Below are 27,751 nucleotides of genomic sequence, written 5' to 3'. Positions count from 1 at the left end.
GGTTGTGAGCTACCAACCATGGCATCCCAAAGATTAGTCGAAACTGAGGAGCTTTGATGAGATCGAATGCAATGGATTCTCGGTGTCCATCCTGGCACAGTAGGGTTAGTGCTGCTGTGCATTGGGTTACTGGTCCAGAAGCTATTTCTGTCCCATCAACAGTAGTAACTTTTTCAGTAGTCGACTTAGAGCATAAGGGAAGCCCCATCTCTGTTCCCAGATCTTGGTCTACATAATTCCCAACTGCTCCGCTGTCTATGTATGCTTCGACAGCATGCATCCAAGACGGTTGTTGGTGATTGATCAAAATTACTGGTAATGTAAAGTAAAGTTTAAGGTCTGTGGCTCATCCTTCTCGCTCGACAAGCAGACCTTTACGCTTGCCGAGCTTGGTAGTTTTCCGACTCCTTGTTATTATCTTCTTTCTCTGTGGCTCAAACAGTTCCCCTTGGTGGTTTCACCGGACATTCTTTGAGGAAGTGGCCTGATTTTCCGCAATATAAGCATAATTGCTGTTGCCTTCTCTTGTCTCTTTCAGTTTTAGTTAAAGGGGGCCGTAAACCGCCGATTTGCATGGGTTCTACTGTATTTTCCAATGTACGTGGAACATTATCCTTTGACCGGACATACACAGCTCGAGTGTCTAACCTTATCCGGTCTGCTTTTCGGTCTTGTAATCTGTGATCTAATTGCACCACAAGGTTGATGTATTCTCCACAGTCTTTAGGTGGGTTAACCACTTGAGCAAGGACATCCTTTAGTTTCCCTTGTAGACCCTGATGAAATAGTGTGGTCCTTTTTTCCTCAGGCCACCCAGCTTCACCGACTAGTCTGTTAAATGTTGCTATATATGTAAGCAAGTCTTGACTTCCTTGATGGAGTGACAAAAGTTTGTTGTCTAATGCTTGGCCTTGGGTATGACGAGCAAAGAGTTTTTCCATTTCCATCTGGAAACCCCCAAAGTCATGTACCAATGGGTTATCCTGACTTACCAATGGTACCGACCAATCCGCAGCACTGCCACTCAGATATGACAAGACAAAAGCAACCCGCGCTTGGTCATTAGGAAAAGCCCCAGGTCTGCAAAGGAAATGCAGACAACACTGGTTCATGAACGTGGCGTACTTCTTGGGGTCCCCTGTAAATTTTTCAGGTGGAGCTAAAGGAACTGCCCCAGGAAGGGTTATTTGTCCTGGATTGGTGGAAGAAGTTGGTACAGGTGCTGGCGGAATGTTACCAGGCAATGGGGTCTGTCCTGCCTGTGATTGGATCAATTGTCTACTTATTTCGTCGGTACGATCCTTAGTAACAATCAAATCCCTCCTAAGAGCGTTGGTTTCTTGCCTGGCTGAATGTATTTCGGGGCGTAATCGTCCCAACAACTGAACTAACTGGTCAGTCTCTGAAGTCTCCATGACGGCCAGGTGGATAATATTATTGAGGCTTTGCGTTCAGTTAAGCTCACCTGGTATCCACGGGGACGCCACCCAGCCCTGGTTGGATGATTTGCACTCTCGAACCCTCTCCCGGGCCCTTGGTAAGGCCTCTGGTTAAAGATGGGTCTGCAATATAGGAGAGCTGGATTGAATACCAGATTGTCTTTATGTTTTCACACCTCCCTTGGCCTTAACTCCTTCCTCCCCCTTGGGCCCTCTCCTCACCTTAATATTGTAAAAGGTGGATTCACCGTCGTGCTCCTCGTGGCAGGGGCGCGTAGATGTGGGGGGCGAGCAGCGACCAAGTTACTTCACTGGTGCAAGCCTCTCCCTGTCGGAATCCAGACCTGCTGCGACTCTGTAGGTTTGCTGTTTTACAGTCTTTATATGCAGTTCTTATGTTCCTCTTAGTTCGAATAATAATGTCTTGCTTCTTTCCTTTTAGGTATGGAAAGGTATTTTGGTGTTGTCATGCAGTTTGAAGGCGAAAGCGTGGTGTGCGCGAAGCTGTCCGGTGAGTAATGCACGATGCACGGTGCTGTTTTGCCTTTTATATTGCTAACCTGTGTCTTTTCTCTCCTTGCAGGTTGCGATGTTCCTCGCCGAGCGCCGTAATGTTCCAGCAATAATACTGAACAGGAGATGACTACCCAGGTAAGAATTGTGTGGCTTTCTTCATTCGGGAGGAAACGTGAGTAAACGCTTACTAATGCTGTCTTTCTTTCTCCTCTTTCCAGGTTATGGTATTCCAGGATGCATGCAGTGCCGGATGATGGAGTTCGTACCTTCAGGTGAGTGGAACTGAAGTCGGCGATGGATTGAAGACAGGATACTGTTCCAGGTAAGTTTCGTAGTGTTCTTTCTCTCTCTGCAGGGCCTTGGTTTCAGGTAAGCTGGCATCAAAGAACTGGACACGGTGAGCGTTATGCTGCCCACAGCAGAATAACGCAAAGCATGTTCTGCTGTTTGGGTGTGGTTTAAATAGTCTCAGATAAAGTAGTCCAGGTAAAATAGTCCCAGGCCTGCCACACCCAAAGTAGTCCAGGTAAAGTAGTCCCAGGCCTGCCACACCCAAAAGACTAGACCGCATAGCTCAGTTCCTTGTAACTGAGCTATGTGTGTGCCTCCAATTGGGCTGAACCCCCCAAGTTAAATAGTCCCAAGTAAATAGTCCCATTCTAATGTTGGTCTTCATGATGGTTATGAGCCTGGCGCCAAAGGTGCCAGGACTGACTCCAAGAGAGTCTTGGATGAGGTTTTAAGGCCTTTGACCTGGCCCTAACTGGAAGGCTGACTTGCCAGTGAGGGCCAGGGGAAAGGGTCATGACACTTTCTCTTGTGAACCATGTACCCTTTGCGAGCCAGGAGCTGTAAGAGTGTAATTGAGTCTTGACTGCAATGTAGCTTAGTTCTGCTGCACACCAGCAGGTCGTCCATGTATTGAATGTTCATGCTGGACACATGGATGTTCCCTAGATCAGGTTCCCCGAAAGAACACATACGCAGATTAGGACAGCCCACAGAGAGCGTTTGCGTGCCCAGTCATATCTATGACAGTCCATCCTAATGAGGAACCCTTGGTGGGCGCAGAGATAGGAAACACACACATTATTTTTATGGTTGACAAGGGTGCCACAGAAACTCATGCATCAGTGAGGGAGATTTTCCACTATCGGACCACACTCTTGACACTTCCCCATATACACTTCCCCTACTTATTATTACTTGCAAGGATATGCTCACATATGCCTGTTCACCCAAACTCCTCCGTAACAGGGTTCCAACAACGGCCTGCACACTCCCCAGAGCCGCACCCCGCTCCAAAGACCAGGCAGGAATTCTGCAAAGACGGCTCATGCAGACCTCTGGGACTGACGCTTCTGGGACTGGTGGCTGTAGGTGGGCACGGCCCCTCCAGAGACGCGGCCGGTGTGGGTGTCGCTGGGATCTCGTTGGGGTGACCAAATGAAGGCACGCCCCTGCCCGCTCTCACCAGAAATATTACGGCCTGCTAGGGAAAAAGGCCCAAGACAAGCTTGCAAGGATAACCAGTATTTATTTCTACAAAATAGAAATGCATTAGCAAAGAACTCCGCTGCCGCCGAACATTCTGGGTTCTGCAGGGACATGCAGCACATTATGAGCACAAAAGATCTCACCAATGATGTCATGACATATAGAACAATTCTACAATACGGATTGGAGGGGCCCCATATGTGTAGGGTCTGCTCCATATGGGATGCCAGGCCATTGGTCCATCTTCATCTGGCCATCTCTTTCCCCGTGGGCACTGCTGGGCTCGTCACCTGAAGTAAAGTTGGACTAACAATTTGTTGGCTACTAACAGAAACAATGTTATTTTATCATTGTAACAAGCACCTCATAAGATACAGGGATGGGCTCACGAGGAAAGCCGAGGTCACACTAGCTCACATGCTTCACTCGCTTCTCAGACAGATCAGCAACTCCAAAAGTCCTCCACCTTCATTTTTAGCTATAATTTGTTGCCACCCTGCACCTCACTGCACAAATCACGTGACCCATTTATGAAGGCGCAACACCCTTGGCTTCTGATTTTAGTGATCGATTGAGGGGTGTAAACATTTTATAATCAGTGTGTCATGGCCATGGGCCTGGAACCTGAGACCCTGCACCATCACGGCTTGAGAGCAAGGGGTAACACAACTTTTAATTGTCCCTTGGGGACAATGCAACATGAAGGTCCCAGCTGGACTCAGTCCTGGTGCCTTTGGCGCCAGGCTCATAAATAAATATGCACTAGCACATTTTTATTTGGTGCAAGTACTTTGTTTCCCCTGCACGGGCCCCACTTGCATTTGGTCGGGCATGGCTGCTGGGGAGAGTCAGACTGCACGTGTAAGCATCTTTTAGGAGTAGCAGGGTGGGGCCGATGATTCAGGACTATGGGCGCGGCCAGAGCTAGGTTATATAAGCCTGCTCAGCCCTCATGCACGCACTTCGTGTTATTCTGCTATTGCAGTGTAACGCTCACCGCCGCCTAAACGCATTTTACCTGTTTCCAGCTACTGGCCTGAGCGCCCCTTACCTGTTTCCAGCTACCAGCCTGAGCACATTTTACCTGTTTCCAGCTACCAGCCTGAGCGCATCTTACCTGTTTCCAGCTACCGGCCGCAGCACTTACCTAGGAATCTGCTTCCTTCAGCACACATCATCGTGGACTCTGGCATTCATCTTCCATCTCCAGACCTCCGGAAAGTAGCACTCCAGCCCGACGTCATAACAGACGGTACCTGCAAGAGAAAAAGTCAAAGACAAGGTTAGAATTTGCTGAGACATTACGTTTAAGGTTGCGCTTAGACAAATCCTCGTGTTCAACCTTAAACCAACACTCACCTGCTGTCGGAGCATCGTGGACTCCATCATCTTCCCATTTGGCCTCGCTTCATGCAACCCAACGACTGCTGGGCCGCATAACGTCTATTGGGAGAAAGCAGAGGAAAGACATCATTAAAAGGACACGAAAAATAATCAAGAATCAACATTACAATATTTTAAAAGCCAAGGCACTTACATTCAGGAGTGGTTCAGCCACAGCCGGTCTGGGCTGCCACGCACACGGGCCAGTGAAGGAACTCGTTCCATCAAAAGAGCCCCTGCAGTGAGAAGCAGGACAGAGAGCTCACCATCATCAATCAACAGGTGAGACTATATGGGTCGGCCCATGCTCACCACATTCTGGGAAGAAGGGTTTGAGAGAGACAGCAGTCAGTCACAGTGGCGTAACACAAGATCTGGGGGTCCCCCTGCGAGCCATGCTGAGGGGGACCCCCGAAATCGGCAACAAATCACGAGTCACGCTACACTCTGGCCCGGCCTAGATTACCATGCTTGCGCAATACGCACAAATGTGTTGCTGAAGGGGTATGCCACACACTGCACTAGGAGAAAGATATAAATAAGTGTTTTAATGCAATATACAGCACACTTTCTGAGAAAAATTGGCTAAAAAGCCACAGTGTTTGCTATTGTTGTGTAGGGTAACACCAATCCAATACATGCAAGTCACCAACAGTGCACATGAACATCAATGCTTTGCTATTAAAAATACCATGCCACAATGAAAACATGTCCAACTGGCTGCACAATGTAGAACAGTGTAGACACATAATAACATTACAGTGAAGCATGCCAGGCCACATTAAGACATACTTAGACTGGTTGCACCAAAATGCCAGTCGAAGCAATGAGACTCATCAGGAAGAGAGCACACATTCAAACCTGCGTCTCCGCGGCCACTAACAACACAGCCAAACTCTTTAAAATCTGCAAGGAACTGGCCAATCCTGTTGCGGTTTCTACCTCTCCTGTTCCCTCAACAGACCCTCGGTACGGCTTTGGCCTCTCGCTACTCCACTAAAACTCAGGACATCCTGTCCACTATCTCCTCTTCCTCCCCCCTTCCACTCTCGGTCCCCTTTGGCCATCTCTCCCTCTCCTCATCCTTTCTCATCGTTCTCTCTAACACCTGACAAAGTTTCTAGACAAGTCCCATCTATGGAAGTGACGTCAAAATAGGTGCTCGCCTGCTCCTCCAGAACCATCAAGGACCACATTGATACCCTTGATCCAGCCTTGGCAGATTTCTGTAATCAATCTTTTGCCACTGGAACTTTCCCCTCTCCCAAACTCCTGGAAAAGCCAGCTTACTCTCCACACTTCCAGTTCGAGTTTGATTCCTACCCTGTTCTTCCCAGCCCGGACCAACCCAAGGTTAGTTAATTTTAACCCCTCTTCTATCAGAATGCACATCTTCATGTGTATCTGAGTCCTCCTCGTTTTAACTGTTGACCCAGCACCACGTGCTGTTTATGAAAAATATGAGTCAGTGTTTTTTCTAAACAGACTATTTTTTGTCTTCTCTCTTTACACATTTTTTAGGCTGTCACAATCCTACTGGCCCAGAAGAAGGCTATCCATTCAAAAGCCGAAACATCACTGCAGCAGGCAAACAACCTGCCCGCAGTCCAACACCAGGGAAGTTCCCTTCCCGACGTAGACCAAGTATTGGCCATCACCCTACTATTGTGTGATACTTTACCTTAAACAACAAAATCCTGCTAGATTAACAACCAAGAAGTTAGGCCCTGGTCTTCCCAGGAACAATGCACTTGGAACATTTTCAATGCCTAACTTAAATGTCATGTTCAGAGTTTACAACGGCATCTTCTTAGCAAAATGTATTAAATTGCGGGTGCTACTGTGTTTACTGCCTGGCACCCTCTCAACAAAAATGTACTGAATTTGGTTGTTAATCAGTTTGTCGTCACTGCATTACAAATCTGAGGTGCAAACACTGGTTGCATTATAATCTATCCATGTCTTTTTAGAAGACTGCAGAATCAGTTAAACTGCTTATAAGCAACCTATCCGGTCTAAAGTATTTGGAACCAATAGTTTTGAAGAATGTTTGTCATGAAGAAAGTAACCTCTTGGTAGACCAAATATTGCTATCCGCTCCTATTTTAGGACCTACGCTCAGCTTAGATGTGGGTATATTTGGATTTGAACAGTGTCTCCATTCCTTGTTTACACAAAAAGACAATGTTTTTCCTTTATGTATGTATGTTGTCCATTTGATTTTCAATTACAACACATGTAAATAAACACATGTCCCCTGAATTAAGGGGTTGATAACAGTTGTTATGATTTATTCAGAAAAAAACTCTGTTATTACTTTTAATGTGAGCATAATTTGAAATACTTGCATGCTGGGATTAGGGTGATTATCTTTAACACCAACACAGTTCCCTGTAAGTAACACATCATTCTACAACTTAAGAATGGTTTAATTTTTTCGGCGGCTACCACCCCCCCCAGTTATACATACTCTCCACACTGAATCTGTTGGTTGTCTCCATGACCATCAGTCTGGTTTAAGAGCTGCCAGAAGTATGGAAGCTGCTCTCCTGAACACCTGTGAAGATCTGATCTCTAACCTTGATTCCAGCATTCCTTCTGTCCTCATCCCCCTGGAACTTTCCTCTGCTTTCGACACGGTCAACCACGCCATACATCAATTGACTCTGTGAGAACCTGGGCCTCATGGATCAGGCCCTGGAGTGGCTGACCTCCTTACTCTTGGACCACCCCTCCTAGGTCCAATTTGATCCTTTCACTCCGCCACCTCTCTCTACATGTGGCGTTCTCCAGGGCTCTATCCTCTCACCCTGGTTTTTCAACCTCTAGTTGGCCCCCTTGGCCCACCTGATCTCTACCTTCTCCTCTAACTTACAGTGTTATGCGGATGACACCCAGCTTTCCTTCAGGCTCCTCTCAGCCTACTCTCCTCTCTCGCTCATTCCTGGTGTCATCTCCAACTCCACTCTCTCTTTCTCTCCTCTCATCTCGGACGTCGCCAAGAAGTCCCACTACCAGCTGCACCTCCTCAAAGGGACTCTTCCCTTTCTCACTTTCCCCCAAAAGCTCACTGTCTCCAGAGCTCTGGTTCTCTCTAGGCTGGACTACTCTGCAACAGCCACTTTCTCAATCTGCCTTCCTCTACTCTCCGCCCTCTGCAACTAATCCAGAACAGGACTGTGAGACTTATCCTTGGCCTCAAGCCCAGAGACCGTATCTCTCCAGCCATGAAATCTCTCCACTGGCTCTCGGTGGCTGTAGGATCAAGTTCAAGACCCTTTGCATTGTCCACAAGGCTTTGTGGGGCTGGGATCCGCACTACATCCAAAGCTCTCTTCCAAAATTCCTTCCTTCTCAAGCCCTAAGGGTTAGATGCTTCTCCAGGCAGAGAGGGGGGGGGGGGTAGATCCTTCTCCCCTGCAGGTGCCTCCCTCTGGAATGGCCTCCCTGCTCCTCCCAAACTTGAGCCGGACCACCTAAAATTCCAGAAGCGTCTCAAAACGTTCCTCTTCTCCTCTGCTTTCTCTCTCTCCCTCCCCTGCTGAGCTACCTGATCTACCTGTCCGCTGTACCAACTGGTTGCTTGGCTACCCTCAGGCTCTTTCTTGATCAGTCACCCTTGCACTGCCTCTGGGCCTACCACGCAGTTAGGGGCTGTAACTGTAACCCTACAGTCCCTTGTTCTCCTTGCTCTACCCAGAGCCGCGCTGCCCTGGCCGTACTTATTCAGAGCATTGCTGCCCTGTTTTCCCCTCCCCTTTCCCCTTGCACTACTCGTTCTCACACTTGCACGATCTGAATGACACAAGGCTTAGTAAGATCATTTGTCTTGTTCTCCCTCTGTTTTCCTTCCCTTGTCATGTCGTGCCTAAAAACACTTGTGTGCAGGTGCATTATATATGACTTATCATATCATATCCTTTTATCAAAGATGCCCAGAAAAATATACAGTGCTGCGGTGAGAAACGGCCAGACTGGCAGAACCCAAATGCCAGTTTAGCCAGGTAATTACACTTAGCAGGACTGCTTTATCAGAAATTCCCAGTTAAAAAAAGTCATACCTAACTGAGGAATGACTAGACTGTCTGCACCAAAATGCCTCTCTAGACACTAATACCGCATATCATGCCTGCTTAGCATGGACATGGACGTCCATTATGAATTATTGTACCCCAACTCCCCCCGCTTCTCCCTCCCATTCCCTACCCCAACCTCCAAAGTCAGCTCATTGGCCCAGAATTACCTACACGTCCCTCTTCCTTGTCCCAGTGCTTACGTATGAGGCTCCTTGCCTCACTGGTAAGTACTGGGATGAGGAAGTATGAGACTAGCAGTAATGAAGATTACAGGTAGCTAAGTCAGGCATTACCTTCATGTACCTCTACCTTATCCCAGTACTTGTGTATGAGGCATTGTGCCTCATACACAAGTACTGCCTCACACACAAGTACTGGGATGAGGAAGAATAGGGCTAGGTGTAATGAATATTACCAATAATTACTCAAGGCATTAAACACAAGTAGTGGTGCAGCACCATTGAGCTGACTGGGCTTTAGCACTCCCCCCCCACTGAAATTGTGGACTATGTTGACTTGACCTGGCTGACCTACAGAGAAGTTGCCGGACGAAAAAGGACACAGATGTTAAACGGCACCTGGTTTCGCTGTTAACAAGGGCCCGGGCCAGCAATTACTAATGTACAGCATTACACTGTTAGTACCTGCATTCAAATGCCAAATGTTTTTTTTTTAAAAACTTTATTTATTGAATTTTGCAACAAGTTAAACAGAAAAGCAAAAACCGTTCTATCATCCCCCGGGCCAAAGGCCAGATCTTGTGCTTTCCGTATCTCCCCCAAAATCGCTTTCATGGATTGCGAATTCCCTCTTACATTCTTGAAAAGACAACAATTCCCCCTCCCGGAACATATCCACCAGTTTCCTGCAACCACCTTCCTGCCACTGAACAAAAGCCCCTTTCTCCATTCCCGGGGTGAAGTCCCCATTACCAAAGATGGGCGTGAAGGGAGATGCAAATGTAGTTATGCCCCCGAACCCGCCAGCTTATCCCAGGTATCCGCCATAAGCTTAGTAATAGCGCTCTCGTAAAAGTGCCGGGGCCTGAGCGGTTTGGGAAGCCATACAATTTCTGCTAGATTGCGATGCGCTACCACCCTGTCCATCCTCACCCACAGTTTATCTGGCAACCCCCCATCGCCCGTCAGCCATTCCCTAATGACACGAAGCTGTGCAGCCTCATAATATCGCCGAAAGTTCGGCAGCGCCAGCCCCCCCTTACCCTTGGCCGCCGTCAGGAGCCTAAAGGCCACCCTAGCCCTTTTCCCTTCCCAGATGAACCCTTTGGTGAGCGAATCTAACTCTTTAAAGAAAGTTGACGGGATAGGCAGCAGGATAGCTTGGAAAAGATAAAGCAGCCTTGGTAACGTGACCATCTTCACCGCGGCTATCCACCCTACCCAAGACACTCGGAGCTCTCTCCACCTTTGGAAGTCCTTTTTAACCGCTTTGAGGAGCGGGGGGAAGTTAGCCGCATACCACCCTGCTAAAGCTGCTGTTATTCTCACCCCCAAGTATCTGATCCCTCCCTGGCTCCACATGAATTGCAAGCCCTCCTTTAACCTGTCCCGTTCTTCAACCTTTAACGTCAGATTCAACACTTCTGACTTGTTGGTGTTAATTTTCAAACCCGATGCCTCCCCAAAAGCTTCCAACAAGGCCACACTCGCATGAAGCCAGTCTGTTGGTGCGGTCAACATCAACATGTCATCTGCGAAAGCCGCGACCATCTGCTGCTCTCCCCCAAAGGGGATGCCCTGAATCTCCCTAGCCTCCCTAATTGCTTGGAGGAGAGGTTCCAAGTAAATCGCGTAGAGTATTGGGGAGAGTGGACAGCCTTGCTTAGTTCCTCGCCGCAGACTTATTCGTCTCGACGCCTTACCGTTAACCATCACTCTGGTGGTGGGGTCCTGATAATTAGCTCGAACCATCCTCATGAATTCCCCCCCAAAGCCCATCTTTTCCATTACTCGAACAAAAAAGCCCACTCCACGCAGTCAAAAGCCTTTTCAGCATCCAATGCCACCAAGACCGCGGGAGTGTTCGTCTTTTGCACTTTTTCGACTATATGGGCCACACGCCTGATGTTGTCCGCCATTTGTCTACCTCTAATGAACCCGGCCTGGTCGGGGTGGATCAAGCTCAGGAGGATGGACTTGAGTCGGCTCGCCAGAATCTTAGTGTATATCTTCGCGTCGGTATTAATCAGGGCTATCGGGCGATATGAGGATCACTCCTCTGGGTTTTTATTAGGTTTGAGGATGAGGGTGACCTTTGCCTCCTCCATGGAAGGGGCAACTCTACCCGTTTGCCTAAAAGAGTTAAACAGGGATGTCATTTGCGGAGCTAGCTGCGTAATAAACAATTTATAAAATGCAGCGGTATAACCATCTGGGCCGGGAGCTTTGTGCCACGGGAGAGCCCTAATCACTTTTCTCACCTCCTCTTCCGAGATTTCTTGATTAAGGGCTTCCCTCATATTCCTACTAATTTCCCCCAGTTTCATCTTTTGTAGGAATGTCTCCTCCTTCGGGGGGCCTGAGAGGCATATAGGGAGTCATAGTACTCCGCAATAGCCTCCTGTAAATCTTCTTGCCTTGTAACCCGAGCACCTGACTCCGATTTCAGCGCTGTGATCGCATTTCTTGCCCTTTTACCCCTTAATAGGCGAGCTAATAGTGCATCCGGCTTATTGGCTTTCATGTAGTAATTTTGCCTCACAGCCAGCAGGGCACCCTCAGCCTTCTTAGTGCGAAGGAGTTCCAACTGACCCACCTTTTTCCTGTAAACCCGCATTGCTGCCCGGGAAAGGGTATCGCCTGCCGCTTGCCTAGCAGCCTCCACTTCGTCCTCTAACTGGGCCTCTAGTATTTTCAATCTCTTTGCTCGCTGCGCTGCCGCTGCAATCAGTTCCCCCCTAAGGGTGGTTTTAAAAGCATCCCACCTTAACCCCTCCCCGGTGTCCCCCTTCCTATTAGTATCAAAGAATAATTTGATCTTCTCTTCGATATCCCCCCTAACCTCCGGATCCCTCACTATGGCCTCTGAAAATGTCCACCCGCACAGTCCCTTCGCCCTCCGGCCTAGGTCTAACACCATGGAAACCGTTTTATGGTCTGCTATTCCTATCGGCCCAGTATAAACCTCGAATGCTACCCACCAGGCCTGCCGAGACCCAAATATAATCAATTCTGGACTGCGAGACGTGAAGCCCCGATAGAAAAGTGTCCCTTGCATTCCCTCCAAACATCGCGCAGCCCCACCCTACCAATCCTGTCTTTCATCTCTCCCCCATATGCCCGCTTTCCTCCCCTGTCCCTCTCCCTGTCCCATGCAACATTGGGATCGCCCATAAGGACGATCTGACCCCATGCTTCATCCTCTAACACCTTGAGGACTCGATGTAAAAATTGCTCCTGACTCGAGTTAGGGGCATACACCACTGCAACTGTGTATTGGGCCTCTTGGTACTTCCCCCTGGCTATTATATACCTCCCTTCTTTATCCCTAATCACATCGCAGACTCTGAACTCCACCGTATTCCAAATGGCTAGGCCAACCCCCCTTGCTTTGCTAGGACCTGAGGCATGGAGGATCCGGTCGAAGCCACGTAATTTTAATCTGCGCTGGTCCCTGTATACCAATTGCGTTTCCTGAAGCCCCATAATGTCCGGCCCCTCCTTCTGTGTAAAATGCTCCAGCTTCTTCCTTTTAAGAGGGGTATTCAACCCCCTCACGTTATGTGTTAGCCACTTAAGCGGACCCCTAACAATGCTTGGTCGCCACGCTTGGTAGCCTCCAATTTCCTCTCCACCAGTTGGCTGCTCATTGCCCTTCCCCCCAAACACTCCCCTTTGTCCCTCCCCCCTCCAACCTCCCCTGAAGGGTAACACCTTCCCGCACTCTCTCCACTCCTAACTCGGGCATCTCGCCCTTTCCGTTCCCAAAATGGCTGCTCCGCCAGTAACCCCAACGCTTTCATCTGCCTTTAAGAGGGCCACCACCCCTAATGCTGTCCATTCCGCGTAGGGATTCGTTCACTTTTGTGCCCTCCCTTCGTCGATTTTTCCTGGTTGCTGCAGGCTGTTATCCTTTGGTTCTTTGCTTCGTTTATCCCCTACAGTCGTCCACTCCCAAGACCTCGATCTGGATCGGCCGGCCGTGTTTCTTGGCTTTGAGCCCGATGGGGCGTCCTCCAGGTCTACGCGCAACAGGTCAGCTCCTTCTTGAAGTGATGTGATCCGCTTCTGGGCACTCTCCCATTCAAAGAGCAGTCCAAACGGAAAAGTCCATTTGTATCGTATTGCTTTCTCGTTTAACAGCTTCAATAGCGGGCCCATCTGCCTCCTCTTCAGGAGTGTACTGCTCGCCAGATCTTGAAACAGCGCAATCTGGTGACCCATGAACATAATGGGTTCCTTTAGTCTTGCCGCCCTGAGAACCACTTCTTTCTGTGCATACCTAGCGAATGCTGCCAGGACGTCCCTCGGCCTCGCTGACTGTCCCCTGGTCAGACGCCCCGTTCTATGTACACGATGTAGCTCGAGCGTGCCAGGCTTGCTCTCGCCCAGGATATCGGCAAAGATGCCTTGGAGTACCTCTTTCAAGTTCTTATCCTTTACCGTTTCCGGCAACATTTTCACTCTGATGTTAATTCTGCGGGATCGTTTTTTCCAAATCCTCCATCTGCATTTCCAGGTTTCTGGTGGCGGTGTCCAACCTATCAATTGCTTCACTATTGGCAGTGGTGTCCTTATCCACTTCTTGGAGCCCTCTCTCTAGGGTATCTGTTCTTTTGCCTAGTTGACGCATTTCTTGTTTCATTTATCCTAGAGCTTTATTAAGGTCTGCTCGCATCAACTGGAATTGCTCCTGAAAAGTCTTTGCTAAATTATTTTGTAAAGCTTGCAACTCCCCTAGGAATTCATGCCTATGCATTATTGCCAAGTCCTCTGCATTCCCTTGGGAGGTGCCCTCCCCCACGGTCTCCCTGGGGGGTCCGCTTCCTTCCTTCGAGACCTGCGCCGGCCACAGTTCGTGAAGGGTACCATGATTATCTCCTGAGACCTGAGGCACCTTGCCCCCTTTCCCCTTGATCTTCGTGGTCATTCGGCCCGACTTGCCACTCCCTGAGGCCGTGTTGATGCACCTGCGGAGGGCCGCCGACCAATCGTGCCCCGCCGCGAGCTCTGCGCGACCAGGAGGATGGAGCTCTCTGTAGCGTGGGTCCGCTCCCTCTGTATAGTGGGCCAAGGTAGTTGTTTCTCCCCTGGGGCCCCCCTAGATGCCCCACCGGAGGCCGGCTCTTAACCACTGGCACCACTCAGTAGACAGGGGTGGCCCCACATCCTCCTCAACCCGGGGGCAAGTGTCGCTGTGGCTATGCTCTTCTGGCAACTCTCAATGTCCCCTCCAGGCCTGGGCCAGTTGCCCGCTGTGTCTATACTCCTTGCTCCCGGTGCCCCGGTGTCACAAACTCCTTTACACCCCCGAGCACAGGGCAAGTCCAAGCTGCGCTTAGAGAAGTTGTAGTAAGCAGGGGTTCACGTGCCTGCCCAGGTTTTGCTGCTCGGCGGACGGGTAGGGGGTCCCCCCCTTCCAAGATGGCCTCCTACCTTCTTCTGCACCTCCAACCAGCCGGAGCTCCACTACCGGTCGTGCTCCCTTGTCTGCAGTCCCCCGCGGGCCGCCTCTCTCTCAGCGGCCCACAGGCTCTCCCAGCGTCGCAGCAGCCGGTCGCCTCCTCACCCCTCCATCTCTCAACACCAGCTGTTTACGGGTGAGGCTCCGCGGGCCCACCGTCCGTGGGCGGCTGCTGCCGGCAGCCACTCCTCGCTCCGGGGTTCCGGCGCTCACTCGGCCCCAGGTCTCAAACAGGGCACAGTCAACAAGAACAGGCCACCTCCAGGAGAGTCCTTGTCGCTGCAGCCTCCCTCACTCTTGATGGCTTCAGGACCTCCGTGGGACCCTTGGTAGGCTGCATCCCCCTCCGACCACCCATGTTTTACGCACCAGGCCTTCCCCTCCGATCCTCCGCTCCGTGCCTCCTCAGTGGCAGCACACACCGAGGCACCCTGGCAAACTGTTCAATGGGGCCGAAAGGCTTCGCCACTCTTTGGATCGCTCCACTAACGCTATCTCGAAGGTCCAGAAGGTCCCGAGCCACCCGAACCTCGGCTGCTGCTGGGGTGGTGGGCACCTTTAGCCACATTTTTTAAGCAATTGAAATTGTGATATGGGCTTAGTACTTGCATGCCAGGGGAGTGATTGGAAGGGTAGAGAGGGAACAAGAGACCTTTCATTCTCACAGAAGCCCATAAGTGGGTGCTTTCAGACTTAAAGAAGAGAGTGAACTGCGTGTAACATTGAAGCTGCACTAGAATAGTCTCATTAAAATGCATAAAGAAGTTAGATGCCCCCACACAAATAAGTTTGCTCCTACGACCAACCGTGAAGTTAGCGCCTCTCCCAACATTTGAAGGGTTAGCCCCCTTGAAATGTAGGTTTTGTTGCGCCCCTGACCACAAGCACACACACCATTCACCATATATACACATGCACACCCAGCCATCCTTATATTTAAGAGTGCACTCTTTCACCATACACGCACACCCAGGCAGCCACCCATACATTTAAGTGTGCATCCTTTCACCGTACACGCACACCCAGCCACCCATACATTTTTGTGCACCCTTTCACCATACATTCACACAGAAAGTCACCTATACATTTAAGTGTGGACACTTTCACCATACAGGCACACCCAGCAAGCCACCCATACATGTAAGTGTGCATCCTTTCACCGTACACGCACACACGCATTCCCAGCAACCCATACATTTGTGTGCACTCTTTCACCATACACTCACACACGCACACGTCATGGGGTTGAGGGGAGCCATAATACTTCAAAAATAAATTTTCTTTTTGAAGTCACTCTGACTTCCTAAAGAAATTATTTCTGTTAAGGACTGAACCTATATGTTCTATTTGAAGTCATAGGGCTTCCCCCACCACATGACATGGAGGCCTCTAGTCTCGGGTCTTCATGTCATGGGGTGGGGGTAGCCCCCAGAATTCAAAAATAACGTTTTTTTTGTATTCACTATGCCTTTATAAAGAAACTATTTCTGTTACAGAAATAATTTCTTTACAAATGCAGAGTGAATTAAAAAATAAAAAATGTTGAAAAAATATATTTTTCTTTTTTTTTTAAACTTTTTTACTCCAAGTGGGGCCCCCTCCTAGAACATGTGGTCCCGGGGCCCCCCGCACCGCGGGGGCTGTGGGGGACCCCTGTTACGCCAGTGGTCAGTCATATAGCAGCATTCTCACAATCTCTCATATCCTCGCAGGAGCAGTGCCCACAACCAGCGCAGTCCACCGCACACGAGCAGGAGAAGAAGCCTGACAAGGGGAATTCACTTCCAGGGAGGGCTGCAACCGTGCCCCAATGTCCCTGCAGAGACCAGGTGAGTGTAACACAGTGCTCTGGGTTTGGATGATCCTGTGGCATGCAGGGGTCTCGGGATGAAAGCATTGCAAAGCTGTATTTCTTGTGGTGCATCATTGGGGGTAGGATGGCCTTGCTATCTGTTCCGTGGGATGGTACTGCCAAGAGACGCTCTGCTCCCTTCTCATGACCTTGCAAGGCGCATTCTTCCCAGGGCGCGAAAGCCTGTAACTTCTGGGACAATTGAGGATCTATTAGACTCTGTGAGACCTGGCAGGGGTGGGGCTGTTGTACGCGCTCCTGCAAGGGATCTAATACTAACACATATAATGCTGTTAGCCAGGCTTCGGCCTAAATTCGAAGATGGCTGCTGTTTGCAAAGATGGCGTTCACACCTACATCTGCCATATGGCTTGTAATGCATGCACTAAGGTGATCGCACACCCTCCTCTATATGCATCCCCCTGCTCCTTGGATGTGTTCGATTAGCATTTAGTTCTTGTTCAGTATCGCCTAGGTGGGTGGGAAGACCCTCTCTCTCCTTCCCAACATAGCTACGTCCTGCAAAAGGGGTGGCACATTATCCCCCAAATACCCTCTACACAAAGTGAGCAAGAAGGTCTATGTTCTTGGAGGAAAGTGTGCACCTCGTTTGCTATTGTAGCCTGGTATGCAAATGCTACTGCGCTTATGGCTGGATACAACTAGATGCAGTGGGACCAAGTGGATGACTTCCTTAAGGAAGTACCAGAATACTTAAAGTCAGCCCTTGAGTAAGATTATAAAGGAGAGATACTCATACATCCCGTCCCCTTTCCTCCATCCTTGTGGGGAAGTGAAAAATGTAGTTTTTAAATTTAGTATAGTGTGGGGGTCAGGAGGCATGCCTCAGGCATGGGAACGCCCCGCCAAGGCGGCGCCTCCCCTCAGTCCCTTTTTCTACATGGACGGTGTCGGACCTAGCAGCCAGCGCAGAGGCTTTTTGAGCTTCCCACGTGCTCCCTTTTTTTTAAAAATTCCTATTTCACTTCCCTTCGGTGCCTCACCTCCATGGCACATGTTGGCCGCAGGAGGATTCACGAGATGTGCCTCTTGCAACCGCTCATTCCCGGACCTGGACCCCCATGCACTCTGTCTTGAGTGTTTGGGCCTGACCACCGCTGGGACTCATGAGCTGCCTTCAGCGCTCTTGATGACAGGGCATTGAAGAATCGTTTGTAGCAGTGGAGGGAGATCTTTCAAACTTCTACTCCACCCTACCTTAAGGACTTCATCTCTGAGACCTCTCGCCAAGACAAGGCAGGACTACTGTTCAGCATGGCTCAACAGCCCAAAGACTCCTTCCCTGGGGTTCCCACGGATCAGGGTTCCTCACATTCAGGTACTGGCAGGCCCAAGGCCTCTAAGGCTACTGGCTCCCAAGTAGAGAGGCCCTGGGGCTCTTCCAGGGACAGACCTGAGTCCTTCCAGGCTTCTGGCTCCCAGGCTGAGGGGCTCAGGGGCCTTACCAGGCTGTCCATGGAAGGACGATCAGGCTCGTGGGTAACCCGGGGGTAAGGGATTGTCGAGTCCCACCAACAAGAATCGTTCCTCGGCTAGATCCAGCACGGCTCCCAGCATACCAGAGTTCGCTCCGAGGCAGTCACCCAGGGAATTTCGATTACCAGCCATCCAGCTGAGGGCTCAGCGCCTACCAGAGGGCTCTCTGAGGTCGATGTCTACGCTTCGGGTGCAAGACCCAAGCTGTATCTTCCCGTGTCTGAGGCTTCTCCTGGCTCAGAGCCTTTGCGCATTCCCACCCATGGCGTGGTGCAAAGTTTCAAAATGGCAGAACGGCATGTGGCAAAGCCTGCCAGGCAGGTGGCCATCTTGGATCTGGCTCAGGGCCCGCCAGTGCTTTCGCCCATTGAGTGGGCTTTGCAGGATGATTCCAGCCCCTTTCCTATGGAAGTGGAAGCGGATCCTACGGTGCCGGTTTTTGGTCCCCTCGGGGTACACCTACCCATCACAGACTTACAGCTACGTGCACCAGGTGCCTCAGTGTTTTGATCAGGAGCGGAGGCCCAGTGCCTCGGAGGGCAGGCCCCCTAGGGACTCGGCAGCAAGTGAGGATTGTTTCTTCGAACGATTCCTCTTCCTCATGCGTTCCATTCAAATGAAGGGGCTCCTGAAGGACATTGTGAAGGAGGTCATCCCCCAAGCGGTGCCACCCTGGCCCCCTCTCCTGGGTACTCATCCCGTTCCACTGGCGATTCTGGTTCTGGTCACTCGACCGGTGCAGGCCCTACCGGTTGTACTGACACCTCCACCTCCTCCTGTACCACCAATGCCTCACCTTCAACAGCTGTTGGACTTGGCACTGGCTCTGGACCTGGGGGTGACTCCTCCAGTACTTGTGTCCCAGGGCCTGGATTCCCCTCAGCCTGTGAAAAAAGGCGAGGGGGGCGATGACGATATGGACGACGACGCTCAGGAAAACGAGCCCTCAGCATCCGTTAATACATTTCATGACCGCCTTCAGGGCCTGGCAGAGTCCTTGTGGGTCGCTCTTCCTGAGGGAGCCTGTCAGGAGTCAGGGGGTACTCACAGAGGTCTTGGGGCAGCGCACCACGGTCCAGTCTTGCATTCCCCTTCAGAGGGATGTGCTGCAAGTGGCACAGAAGTTCTGGGAGAAGCCCAGGGCCAACGCCCAGATGAACAAGAAGTTGGACAGCAGGTTCAGGCTGATAGACAGGGAGCCAATCCTCCTTGTCTCCCACCTGCAGCCCCATTCCTCTGTGGTGGCCGCAGCCTCCCTCTATTCCAAACCATTGTCTTTGATGTCTTCCTCCATGGGAGAAACCTCCAGTTGCCTCTCCAAGGAGGGTAAGGTCCTTGAGGCCTTGGGAAAGCGTTGTTACTCCATCGCAGGACTGCATGTGCGGCAGGCCAACATGGATGCCATCTTGGCTGTGGCTAACCAGAAACTGTTGTGGGAGCTCAGGGAATTTCTGCCCAACCTCCATTCGGACAAACAAGCCTCCTTCAAGGCCGGTCTGGCAGATGCTCGGGCCATTGCGCAGGACCTCATGGAGTCTTTAGTCTCACACATCAACACAGCCAGCAATGGGCTGTGCCTCGAGGTCAAGATGAGGAGGACGATGTAGATGCACGCCACAAAGTTTTCATCTGACATGCAGGAGCAGATCCTAGGACCTGGATCTTTTTCATTTGTACACCGATGACGAATTGACAAAAAATAAAACATTCACCCAGACCGCCATGTCCTTGGCCAGCCTGACAAAGCCAGGTCAGAAATCCTTCCCTAAATCCAAGGGTAGGACCGAGTTCAAATCCAGAACTTTCTCTGGCTTCAAAGGGTTCAGGGACCATGGTACGCATAGTCCTGACAGATCGCCAAACGACAGCAGAAGGAAGCAGCAGAGGACGCTGTGCAGGTTTTTCCACTCCCCCTCCTCTGCCACCACCTCTGACGCCAAGAAGCAGAGAGGTCAGGGAACACAGTTTGTCTGTGGGGGGTTGTTTGGCTCTGTTCCAGGATACCTGGAAGCGTCTTTTCAGCAACCCATGGCTCCGATCTGTAGTATCCACAGGCTTCAGCCTTCCTCTTTCTTTGCCTCTACCCTCCTTTCCTCTGCTTCGTCAGATCGCGTCCCCGGCTCTTTTACAGGAAGTGCTCTCTCTCTCTCTCTTTTGGAGATGCATGCTATAGAACCGGTTCCTCATGCAGACAGGGTCTTCGGTTACTATTTCAGAATGTATGCGGTACCCAAGAACAACCAGGCTGGCCTGAGGATACTCCTGGAGCTGTCATTACTAAACCGGTCTTTACCGCTGGAACACTTCAAGATGATTACTCTTGTGCACATAGCAGAGTCTCTGCGTGCAGGGGACTGGATGTGTTCCCTGGACCTCAAGGATGCGTACCTGCATGTACCCATATATCAGCCGCATCAGAAGTTTCTGCGGTTCTCGGTTATGTCGTACCACTTCCAGCACAAAGTGCTGCCCTTTGGCCTGTACTCGGCCCTGCATGCCTTTACGAAGTTAATGAATACAGTGACGGGCCTTCTCCGCTTGGAGGGCATAACCCTTATCTGGACGACTGGTTGGTAAAGGCGGGGTCACCTGTGCACTCCTTCCAGAGATTGGCGGACACCCTTCATCAGCTGGGGTTTTCCCTCAACCAGAGGAACTCTCAGTCATGCGTGTCTCAGGATCTGGTCTTCTTAGGGGCACATTGGAACACTACTGTTCAGCCGGTGTTCCCCACGCCCGAGATCCTAATTTTCCTCCGCAAGGCGACGGGACACTTTCTTTTCAACTCGACCACCTCGGCATGGTGGTCCTAGCACATTCTGGGCCTGATGGCCTCCTGCATGCTGACTGTACAGCATGCCCATTTCAAGAGAGGCGCCTCCAGCTCCACCTGTCGGCCAAAGTTACGCTCACCTGGTACCACTGGTTGGATGATTTGCACTCTCGAACCCTCTCCCGGTCCCTTGGTAAGGCCTCTGGTTAAAGATGGGTCTGCAATATAGGAGAGCTGGATTCAATACCAGATTGTCTTTATGTTTTCCCACCTCCCTTGGTCTCAACTCCTTCCTCCCCCTTGGGCCCTCTCCTCACCTTAATATTGTGAAAGGTGGATTCTCCGTCCTGCTCCTCATGGCAGGGGTGCGTAGATGTGGGGGGCGAGCAGCGACCAAGTTACTTCACTGGTGCAAGTCCCCCCTGTGGGAATCCAGGCCTGCTGCGACTCCGTAGGTTTGCTGCTTTACAGTCTTTATATGCAGTTCTTAAGTTCCTCTTAGTTCGAATAATAATTTCATGCTTCTTTCCTTTTAGGTATGGAAAGGTATTTTGGTGTTGTCATGCAGTTTGAAGATGAGCATGGGCTGGTAGGCGAAAGCGTGGTGTGCGCAATGCTGTCCGGTGAGTAATGCACGATGCACGGCGCTGTTTCGCCTTTTATATTGCTAACCTGTGTCTTTTCTCTCTTTGCAGGTTGCGATGTTCCTCGCCAAGCGCCGTAATGTTCCAGCAATGATACTGACCAGGAGATGACTACCCATGTAAGAATTGTGTGGCTTTCTTCATTCGGGAGAAAACGTGAGTAAACGCTTACTAATGCTGTCTTTCTTTCTCCTCTTTCCAGGTTATGGTATTCCAGGATGCATGCGGTGCCGGATGATGGAGTTCGTACCTTCAGGTGAGTGGAACTGAAGTCGCTGATGAATTGAAGACAGGATACTGTTCCAGGTAAGTTTCATAGTGTTCTTTCTCTCTCTGCAGGTCCTTGGTTTCAGGTAAGCTGGCATCAAAGAACTGGACACGGTGAGCGTTACGCTGCCCACAGCAGAATAACACAAAGCATGTTCTGCTGTTTGGGTGCGGTTTAAATAGTTTCAGGTAAAGAAGTCCAGGTAAAATAGTCCCAGGCCTGCCACACCCAAAGTAGTCCAGGTAAAGTAGTCCCAGGCCTGCCACACCCAAAAGACTAGACCGCATAGCTCAGTTCCTTGTAACTGAGCTATGCGTGTGCCTCCATGTTGGCTGAAGCCCCCAAGTTAAATAGTCCCATTCTAATGTTGGTCTTCATGATGATTATGAGCCTGGCGCCAAAAGCGCCAGGACTGACTCCAAGAGAGTCTTGGATGAGGTTTTAAGGCCTTTGACCTGGCCCTAACTGGAAGGCTGACTTGCCAGTGAGGGCCAGGGGCAAGGGTCATGACGTTAACGCAGGTTCGAATCCCGGCGGGGCCAAACTCAGCCTTTCATCCTTCCGAGGTCGATAAATGAGCACCACACACCGTGGGTAATAATAAGCAGCGCTCGGATACCTGAGGGTTTGTAGCGCTATATAAAAGCCTAATTATTATTATTATTATTATTATTATCTTTCTCAGATGAAATCCTTCAGGAAGTATGAGGCATCGTTTGTGACATTTGGGGGCTCCTCCCCCAGCTCTCATCTCCTATGGCCCGTTGGATGGTTCAGGCCACTTCGGAGGCGTATAGGGTCATGGGAAAACCTGTTCCTGAGGGGATCCATGCTCATGAGGTCAGAGCCAGGGCCAGTGCCGCTGCATTTCAGAGACATGATTTTTAGGATATCAGCAAGGCGGCTACTTGGGCCACTCTGTCGGCATTCTGTAAACCCTATTCACTGGACACCAGCTCCAGGGGTGATGCAGAGTTTGGTCAAGCGGTTCTGAAGAAACCTTTAGCTTCATCCTAGACATGTGGCAGGTCATTACAGCTCCACCCTATGTTTCTTGTTCGGTGGAATCACCCACAAGGATGTAGGAAAGGGAATAGATGTTGCCAGGTATCTAAGTGTCCGATGTGCTCAAAGGAGAATGAGGTGAGGCACTGAAGTGCGGGGCCTCGGCGGGGCGTTCCCACGCCCGAGGCCGCGCCCCGAACGCTATAAAAAATTTAAAGGGGAAGTTCTATTTTTTGCTGCCAAAGGTTCCGGAGGAAAGGGGACTAAGGACTATGAGTACTCTAGTCACTACGGTGAGTAACTTTAATAAACTGTTAGGTAAGATTTTCATATCAATGATAAATCTTCCTGACCTGTGTCAACCCCAGAATATTTTGCTGGACGGGTAGATTATTTTTCCTTATACCTCTGTGAGTGGGAACCTTTTCGCAGAATCTTTTACTTTTTTAAGGGTGTCATTTTTAAGAATCTCCGTAGTGTCTTTTAAAAGTTATCTTCTTTGACAACTTTTTGGCAATAGGTGCCTATTGTATTGTTGCTGGGTTGCGTAAGGGGCTCCACTTTCAATTTTCTCTGGCTAACCTTGTAAGAACTACAGTTACCAAGGGTAGAATGGCTCTTTGGATCCCTTTTACATTTTATTAGGTGAGACCAGCACCCCCCCACCTTATTTGGAGTGCTGGGGAGATAGTGAATATCCCCTTTCTCATTTTAAATGTACATTTATGTTACAAGGACAAACTTACCTTTAATGGCTTGTGTCAGTGAACCTTTTTATTCATTAGTGCACCTTTACCGCAGGCTGTTTGTACAGCCCCGGTAAAGGGACCCATGGGTGCTCATTTTACCAAAACTGCCCCGGTCTTGTTTTTTTTTTGCCATTTCCTTGTGCTTTCTTGGTCCTTCCCCTGGCATCCAGGGTGGGAAAGTCCTTTGTGTGATTTCTATCTTCGGCGGGAGTCCTGTAGACCCCATGCCCAGGCTCCAGAGTGTCTGTGAAGGCAGGAAGCAAGGGAGGAGTCCACAGCTCTGCAGCCCTTTGTCTTCCAGCCTGAGTGTCGAGATTCCAGTTCAAACTGTGATGCTGGCTGTCCTGAAAGGATTGCCAACCCCCACAAGTTTGAATGTTGCAAGGCTGTTTGGTTGGCTGGGTTCCTGCCTAAAAGTCTGAATGTGGAAGCTGAAGAAGTAGTTGACCACTGGAACCAAAACCGAAGAGAAAGATGAAGAATTTGCAGCTGAAACTATTTGCAGCGACCGGAGAGCCTGCTGTGTAACTGGAGCCTGCCGTAGCCGCTTCCTTCCAATCGACCTGGGGACTCTGTAAACGAAGACCCTGACACAGACCCTAATGAGACCCACTAGACCCAAGAAGACTTCTATTTTGAGCCATCACACGTCATGCTGCCACCTTGCGGGGCTACAATACCCCAATACCCTGGGATCTCGAGTTATGCGGTCTTCCGAATTCCAATCTCGCTAAAACATTTAGGCATCCTGCTGAATCTCCAGAGGCACAATTCCAGTCCAAAAAGTCCCATCCAGAGTGCTGGACCTTTCAAACGATGAGAAACCGACCAGCGATATTCTGTCTTCTTCTGTGCTCCTGAAAAGATGCCAAAACCACAGAGTCACATCCAGCCACAAGGAAACTCTTGCCTGGAGCCTTCTTGCATGACCAATGCTGCAAATGTCCTTCCAAAGTCCTATCTTCCGTCTTCTAGACAAAGGAATCCATCAATCGGGATTTTGGCTGCATATCCTGATGTCTTCCTGCTGCAACACTTCTTCTGTGGTGAGGTACTGTGTTGGCTGGGGTATTTTACCTACCTTAAGCCTTTGTGATTTCTGTATAGCTTTGGGGTGTTTACTGTGATTGGGAGGCCTCTAGTCCAGTGCACCCAGGCCCCTGCTGGAATCCTCCTAGTGTGTCTTCTGTGAAGCCCCTGGACCCTCAACTAACTCCAAAAGTAAAGTACTTGTTCTAACAGTCTTCCTTAGGAACTCTGACTTTTGCTACTTAAGAACCTCCCCTGACCTGCTTGTTGGACACTAGACCCTAATGACCCCCCTTCTGGCACTGAGAAAACACTCATGCTCCAAGAATAAGGGAAAGACTTCTATGGATTGGGCCTTTTGCCTAGAAAAGAGAATACGTGTTTAAAAGTTACTTACTTGCAAAAGAAGTTGTTTGGTAACTGTAATTCTAAGAGTGGACAGTTACTAACGTTATTACTTACCTTAGAAATGTTCTGCCATTCTGAAAAGTACATATAAGGTTATTTTTTCTTGCTGTAGAAATGTTTTGCCATTCTGAAAAGTATATGTAACATCTTTCGTTCCTTAGAAACTGTTTTGCCATTCTAACAGAAAGTAGATTTAAGGTTATACTACTCACCTGTGATTTGATTGTGCCTCTTCCCAAAAGTGATGATGTTGGTTTCACTTCACTATTCCTGTTAGGATAAATGTATGATTGTCCCAAACTGGGTCTTGCTTCCCCTGACTTGCTGTTAACCGGTCCAGAATAAGTCTGCATTAGGTTTTACCTGCTTAGAATAACTGTGTGTCATTCATAAAGTGTAACACTGGGTTTTGCTTTCCCTGGTCTGTTTTAGACAGACACAAAAAGCATCTTGTGTTTACACCTGCCTTTAAATTGCTGATAGCTCCAGTAAAAAGTGTTTAGGTTTGACTTACCTGGAGTATAACTATGTTATCCTAAAACAAATTAGTTATTGCTTCCCTTAGTCTGTGAACTGAAAAGCAACTGTAATTGAATATTATACCCCACTGTCCAACTCCCCTAGAATAACTGTGGTATCTTGAATCAGAGTTATAGGTTTATACTGTTCTTAGAATCTGTGATTCACTAGATCAAAAAAGTATATTGTCCAGTTGATATTACTATGTGATTTCTTGCTGAGCGTCACGGTACAACTGATAGGGTCTACTACCCTATTATTACTGAAAGTAATCTAAAACAAACTATTGTTTTTGAGTTCTCTAGAACTCCTGTTAGGTGTTCCAAATAAGGTTATATGCTTTGGTCTGTCAAGCACAGTGTTGTGTTTTTCCACAATGTGTTTATATGATCGGTGATAGCACTTATTTCCCCTAAGATTTATCTGAGCCTACTTGTATTTAAATAAACCATTTATTTTTTACAATATATAGTAGTGTTTCTTTGGTTTATTTGTATTACAATTTCATTTGTACTGATTCTACAGCCCTCGCTCCCACCTAAAATAAGCCTGGCTGTTCTTTCTACGCTACCCTGAACTCAGTTGGAACAGCCTTATACTGAGTGGAGTCTTGTACTGCCTCAGTTGAATGGTTTTACTAAGCCCTTAGTTGGACTTCAGAAAAACTGTCCTAACATAAACGATGTGCAAACGTGGTTATTAAAAACTCCTTAGATCCAGCTGATACAGCTGGCAGGCCTATAGCAGAAGCTATGGTTATTTAAAGGCATGCATGGTTGCAAGTGTCTGTTTCAGGCCAAAAACTCAGGCAACACTGTTAGACATGCCCATAGAAAAAAAGACTGCTTTTTGGCAAAGCAGTCGACGGTGGGCTTTAAAAAGCCAAAAAAGAGCACAAGATCATTACAACTCTCAGACAACTGTCAAATAGGCATTTCAAGCAAAGGGGTTAATTTTTAGGTTGCAAGACACTTAGTCCAAAAGTCTAGCCAGGGGACATCACAAGCTTCTTACAGGGCTAGTACTAGCCCATGGTTTGCCAGCCTGGCATTTCAGCAAACACCCACATCTTGAGGTCAAAGCCCATTTAGTTGTGGGAGAGGGTGTGGTAGAGGCCAGACTGCCCGAGCAGTGAGCTTAGCCATACAGCAGTGACTCACCAGCACACATTCCCTCCCAAGTCTCCCCAAGAGGAGAGAGTGCATATCATCATTCACCCACACATGGGAGGATATCGCTCCAGACAATTGGGTATGGTCTACAGTATGGCATCGAGTTACTGCAAAAAGAACTCAAGAAGAGGAGTACATGCAATGTTAGACATGAAAGATGCATACTTTAATTCTATGTACCCGGGTCATCGAAGGTACCTACGATTCGAAATCAATCACATGTATTTCCAGTTCAAAGTACTTCCTTTTGGAATTGCCTTGGCCCCTTGTGTATTCACCAAGGTGCTTGCAGTAGTGACTGCGGCGCAAAGGAATGCAGGTTTTCCCTTATCTAAATAATTGGCTAATAACTGCGAGCAGCGCAAAATAATGTCAGTTACACACACAGGAGATGGACAATCCACTACACGAATTGGGTTTTTCAATTAACGAGAAGAAATCAAGCCTCTCCCCGAGTCAAAACAAAAATGTTTCTGAGGTCAATCCTGGACACAAAACTGGCCATTAATTACCCTTCACCAGACAGGGTGCAGGCTTTGCTATCGCAATTCCCAGGCTACAGTCAGAATAGTAATGACCATACTAGGCATGATGGAATCGTGCATTTACATAATCCCTCATGCAAGACTCAAAATGCACCCTTTACAACAATCTTTAGTATAGCAGTGGCCTCAAGCTACAGGCGAGAGGGCCGATCAGTTAATGGTCTTGCAAAAACATTGTATCATCCCTCAAGTTTTGGACACAAGGAAACATGTTTAAGAGGAGGGCTTTTGTCAACCCGCCATTTCAAAGAACCAAAACTGACTCGTCCATGACCGAAAGGGGTGGGGGGGCGGAAGGGAAGGAAGGGGTGCATTGCCTACACCTCAGCACACAGAGAACGTGGTCAATACAAGAGGCTAAAAGGCATATTTTCGTGCTTGAACTTCGGGCAGCAAAGATGTTGTTAAATTCTTTTCAAACAAGTCTAAGGCAAAAAGAGTGTTCTCATTATTACAGACCACACAACAACCATGTTTAACATCAGCAAGTAAGGCGGAACACACTCGAGTTGTTTCTGCTAGAGCAGAACATTTGGTAGTGCTGCCTCAAAAGACAGATCCACATACAAGCACATGTTCCAGGGGAGAACAATTCAATGATGGACAGCTTAAGCAAAGATCAAGTACAAGAACATAAGTGGGAATTAAACAGTAAACTGTTTAATGGGGTTTGTGTACAATGGGGTTATCCCACAACCAACCTTACTGCAACATAGAAAAGCTTCACATTCAGGTA

Source organism: Ambystoma mexicanum, chromosome 1q (assembly GCF_040938575.1).
Source record: "Ambystoma mexicanum isolate Mex_15411 chromosome 1q, UKY_AmexF1_1, whole genome shotgun sequence".
NCBI lineage: Eukaryota > Metazoa > Chordata > Amphibia > Caudata > Ambystomatidae > Ambystoma > Ambystoma mexicanum.
The sequence above is the reverse complement of the archived record's forward strand: the minus strand, read 5'-3'. Positions refer to the sequence as shown.